This window comes from Podarcis cretensis, assembly GCF_951804945.1.
Source record: "Podarcis cretensis genome assembly, chromosome: 6".
In the NCBI taxonomy this organism is placed as follows: Eukaryota; Metazoa; Chordata; class Lepidosauria; order Squamata; family Lacertidae; genus Podarcis; species Podarcis cretensis.
In genome coordinates this window covers 53,675,254-53,681,253 of record NC_137175.1, presented here as the reverse complement: position 1 = coordinate 53,681,253, position 6,000 = coordinate 53,675,254, and positions in this window count along the sequence as shown.

Below are 6,000 nucleotides of genomic sequence, written 5' to 3'. Positions count from 1 at the left end.
GATCAGGAGAAAGAAACCTTGTGGAAAGGTAACTGCCCAGGTAGGAGAAGTCACCAACACTTGCCAATATTTCACCATTGACTTGGATTTGTGGCACTGCAGAGGGGTTGTTTTGTGCTTGTTGGTGCAGCACTTTGGTTTTTTTGGGATGTTGAGTGAGAGGTAAAGCTTTTCATGGGCCTCTGTGAAGATATTTAGGATGGCTTGGAGGTCATCCTCTCAGTGTGCACTGGATACAAGCCCAGTAGAGTTATGCTCCTCTCACTCTGCAGAGGAGTCCCCTGGGCTTCTGCCCCAAAGTCACGGCCCAAGACTGCAGCTTTGGTGAGGACTCTTGTGTTTGCTTGGCTAGGGTAGGGAGGTGACATTTCGAAACAAGCCTAAGATAAGGAGATGACATTTCCAAACACAGGTGAAGCAAGAACATGGGCAGATTTTGCTAAACAGGTCCTTCCAGACGTGCAGGGGGTAAGGTCCAATGTCTGGCCATGACCTCTCCCCCATGAAGAAGCTGCCTGCACCTTATTGTTGTGTCACTCACAATTGTTAGGTGATCACATAACCTCCTGCTGCTTTGTTGTTTCAAGCAGTTATAGCTTCAGGTCTCCTGAGCTGAACATGGTAATGTTATGCCGATTTGGATATAAGATACCTTTAAAATAATATCTAGGTTGCATAGTGAAAACTGCAATGAAGTGCTTTCTTTATGAACAGGTGAGGCCTATGGTCCTGCAGTTCTGTTATGCCAGGGCTATTGCCAACATTTATTATTTAATTTATATACAACCATTTCCTCCAAGGAGCTCAAGTGGTGTACATGAATTTCTGTTCCCTGTTTTATCCCCACAACAACCTTCTGAGGTAGGTTAGCCTGAGAGACAGCGACTGGTTTAAGGTTACCCAGTGAGCTTTATGGCTGAGTAAGGATTCGAACCCTGGTCTTCCAGGTCACAGTTCAAAATAATAACAATAATTTTAATTATAAATTTCTTATACCCCACCCATCTGACTGGGCAGCTTCCAGCAATAATACATCAAACAAACAAACAAACAAACAAACAAACAAACAAACAAACAAACATTAGAAGCTTCCTGAAAGAGGGATACTTTCAGATGTCTTCTAAAAGTCAAATAGTTCTTTATCTATTTGACCTCTGATGGGAGGGCATTCCACAGGGTGGAAAGTCCTGTGCCTAGTTCCCTGTAGCTTAACATCTCACAGTGAGGGAAGCGCCAGAAGGCCCTCGGAGCTGGACCTCAGTGTCCAGGCTGAACGATGGGGGTGGAGATGCTCCTTCAGGTATACTGGGCCGAAGCCGTGTAGGCCTTTAACATTACACCACACCGGTCTCACATAACATAGCTTGAACGCTTATCCCTAGGCACTAAAGCAAAGCAGAAAACAACAAACTAGCAGCAGAAATACTGTAACAACTAATATGCCAACCAAGACAGCCACCCCAGGAAGCATCCCTAGCATCTCTGTTACCACACACCAGTCAGAATGACCCTTGTTGATCTGATCTAATTATCAATTTATGGAAGGTATCAATCAATGTGCAGCAAAAGCAAAAAGTTGTGATGGGAACATGAGTCTTTAAGAAAATAATTTTGATTAAACCTTGCTATGGCCATGCTCCACTACCTTATATTGGCAGTGTCCTGCGAACGGTAGGGTTCCACTGGCAATAGGATACCACAGATATAAGGATGTCACTGTGTGTATTCACTTTCCTAGCACACACACACACCAATAGTAATCCTCTCCTCATTTAGTGAGCATTACTTGAGATAGAATTGTCTTATGAGATGCTTTACTTAAGAACATTCAGCCTTTCTTCGTTTGTAATATATATAGGTATATTATGTTAGACTATGATCGTTCCTATTCGTAAGTGAAATATTGTTTCTCATTCATCAGCCTCCGTTTTGTCTGCCCTTCTGAGCAATAGGTCCCTAAGAAATGATTCCCACCCCCCGAAACATGTCATGTCATAGCAAATCCTTCAGCCAAAGACACTTTTAAAATGTGATTGTTTCCAAGTTGTAAATAATAATTTATAATAATAATAATTTAAAATCTGAATTTTGAGGAGGAAATAACAATTTCACCATATCTATCAGCTGATCTGCATAACACTGCCTCGTTTCCCCCCTACTGGTGAGAATGATACAGTACAATCTGATTTTGTGCCTACACATTAGGTATGTATAGATACAGCTGGTTCATATAACTGACACATGTAATTTGCCTTGCAGGTGTGTATGGTCAGAGGCACGGTTGTACTGAACTGCATAGTAATGCTTTTGATTCCTCCTGTGCTATAAATAAAATTTGAGCCCACTTTCATGGGTGGAGCCAAGGGGGGCAGGAGGGGACCTGCTCCCCTAAATTTATACAAATCAATACAAATCTGAGGTTCTTTCTCCCCCTAACAAAAGCCTGCCCCCCCATACAAAAATCCTAGCTACGCCCATGTCCACTCTGGTAGTTTTAAAAATCCCTGTAAAAATATTAGGAGATCCGAATTAACCTTGGGGGTTGAAGGAAGGGCTTATCCACACCAGAGCACAATGTGGACCCCATCCCAGTGTTATATCACTCCCAAGGGCATACTTGGGGTTTGGGCAGGTTGGCTACTGCCAAGCATGCAGGCCTGGGGGGGGGGAATTGTGCCTCTCCCCCCTGACTCGGAGCCCGCCTGCCCTCCTGCACACACCCCTTGAAAAAGCCCTTTTAAATGCAGGCTTTTCAATTCTGGCTATTTCAGACTTTACAGGTTGAAGTCATTACCTACATGTTTTTTTCTCTATGCCCATGTGTAAACATATATACCTGTCAGGTTTTCACTTTATGCACTTAATATTGTGGAATCTAGTCCATGAACGTTTATGCTGTAATCAATTTGTTAGATTTTTAAGGCACCACAAGGCTTTCACAATGTGTTATCATCTTCTATTGTCTGCACATGAAGCCGGTCTTAAAAGGAAAGCTACAGGGACCTGATGAGAAGCCGGCAATCCTAGCAAAAATCTCATGTTTGTCAAAGACGTTGTCACCCCCACCCTAGGATTTGTTTGCCTTGGAAACAAAGATTGCAGGAACACATCCATTCCCACAACAGATATCAAAAGACAGGAAACCGCTAAGCTCCATTTGCCTTCCACATCCTAAACCCGTCCCATGCTGCAATTTATCTGGGTGTTTGCAGTTAATTAGCTACGCCACACGGAAGTGTGACTTTTGCTAGACTTGCTCAAAATGAATCTCATCTGGGAAGAAAGGAGCAAAGTTCTGTACAATCCTTTGATTGGTCAGTAGAGGGCAGTGCCTTCCTGTCATTGCTCATTCCTTGCTGGGTGGAAACTTGGTATTTGCTTCCTGTGCTTTGGGACTGGGTCAGCAGCAACCCCTGGTGGAAATATATTGCAAAAAGTTTTCAGGTGGTAATATTTTTGAAATATTTTTTCTCCATCATCAGAAACAGATAATAAAACACAATTACACCTTTAACCCAACCCTGTACAGTAACAGCTTATTCCTTTCAAGCAAGCCTCAGTCTGTCAGGATCTCTAAAGGCCTTCTTTATCTTTGGTGCACAATTCTAGTCAGTTCTGTATCCAAATAGCTTACCTGGTCCCCACACTTGCATGCCTAATATGATGGGGTTTCAGACATATTTAAGCCAGGATTACAAACCTCAGTACCAGAGTGACATTATCCAAAGGTCTTGTTCATTCTTTCCTTTGTGCCACTGCAGCACAAGCAGCTTTCAAAGGTAAAGGGACCCCTGACCATTAGGCACAGTCGTGGCCGACTCTGGGGTTGCGGCGCTCATCTCGCTTTACTGGCTGAGGGAGCCAGTGTACAGCTTCCGGGTCATGTGGCCAGCATGACTAAGCCGCTTCTGGCGAACCAGAGCAGCGCATGGAAACGCCGTTTACCTTCCCACCGGAGCGGTACCTATTTATCTACTTGCACTTTGATGTGCTTTCGAACTGCTAGGTTGGCAGGAGCAGGGACTGAGCAACGGGAGCTCACCCCGTCATGGGGATTTGAACCAACGACCTTCTGATCGGCAAGTCCTAGGCTCTGTGGTTTAACCCACAGCGCCACCCGCGTCCCATAGTCAAAGACACATAGACCTTTCAAAATAATTCCTACACATCACCACAAACATGCAAAAAGCACAAATTAGCAACATTTCAAAAACCATTGCCAAAACTTGCAGGAAGGATTCCTGCAGCAAATCAGTACATAGTACCCAAAATCAGAAACCTCCACCTGCATGGCTCTTTGTCTTGGGATTTCACAGAGTTCTCAGTAGACCAACAGCTACTTCAGGGCTAAGATCACAGGGCACATCACAGCAAACTCTGCCCTCAAAACTTAGGCTTTATCCTTCTAACTATTTACAGGTAGGTAGCCGTGTTGGTCTGCCGTAGTCGAAACAAAATAAAAAAATCCTTCCAGTAGCACCTTAGAGACCAACTAAGTTTGTCATTAGTATGTGCTTTCATGTGCATGCACACTTCTGAAGACGTTGGTCTCTAAGGTGCTACTGGAAGGAATTTTTTTATTTTGTTCCTTCTAACTATATTAGAGCTGGAGAAAAGGCCCCACTCATTTACCAACCTGGCACAGATCCCCCTCTCCTTTGCTCTCTTAATTACCCTTTTCTTTTGTTCTCTTAATGGCCCATCACCCAGGCAATTGCCTGAAGCTAGCCTGGCTTCTATTTTAACACTTGTTGGTTCCAGGGGTTGGAAGGGGTCCCATACCTGCAATCTCATAACATTATGAACCTGCTTCTTCAGAGAGTGAGAGAAGAATTGCATTCAGAAAAAGTAACTCCTCAAGTGTTTCACTGAGTTGCCATTATTTTGTGTTATTATTACATATTTAAATGGCTGAGCTACCTTCCTCCATACAGGTCTGTAGATTGCATGCTGTAATAAACACACTTCACCAACCTAGCATCCTCCAGATATTTTGGACTATGACTCCCATCAGCCCCAGTCAGCACCTGCTGGCTGCAGTTGATGGAGGGTGTGGTCTAAAGTATTTGGAGGGTGCCAGGATGGCAAAGGCTGCTATAATTGCATGAGTTTTCCCACTAAGTTAGCTGAATAGAAGAGTGAGGTGTCCAGAAAAGGGAAAATAGCTGTATTCACACTGGTTTCTGACCCAGCTGTGGAGAACTGAGATAGAGCAATAGCTTGGAAATTGGGATCACTTTCAAACAGCCTGATTATAGAGCATTCATTCTGGTTTGTTTGTGTACAGGTTAGATGGTTCAATCAAGTGTTAGCCAGTACATATCCCCCATCACTTTCCCTATAGCAAAAAGTTGATTTCCTGAGGAAGTGTGATTGTTGCACAAGAGTTCCAAATCAACTGCAATTGGCTAGCCTGAATTTAGCAGTAAGTGGCTGAATCCCACTGGAAAATAGCTGTCTAGAAGCACCCAGACTCCATGCAGGTGGGGGGCTCTCTGAGAACTGAACAAACTTCAGACAACAAAAGTTAAGGTCAGGTGGCTCTCTACAGATAATTTTCCTTCTGCTTACACTAAACACAGTGGCAGTTCTCTGAGGGTGTTGTGGCAAGGGTGATAGACACAGGGACTTTTAAATAGTTTTATCATTTCCAATGACTGTGTCGTTACAACAAAACCCAGCAGAGGTTTAGACAGTTCTCTTGAAGGATATTTGCATGGTCAGGGGCATAGGAGGACAGGGCCTCTGTGGTGCAGAAGAAGGGATGTTGGGCAATGCAACTGGTAAGGCACTTGTGAGGCATCTAATCATAAGCCTGCATTTTTATCAAAGCTTATATGTTTAATCAGGGCTTGTATTTTAAAAATGAGCTTAAAGATCTTCAAATGTTTCATGCCAGGCAGAAGACCAGCTGCCTAAGAACCTTGGCAATGTTTTTCTCCTAGACAAAGGGGCCCCCTGATTTATAGCAGAAAACAATTCTCAAAGTCGTAAAAAGGG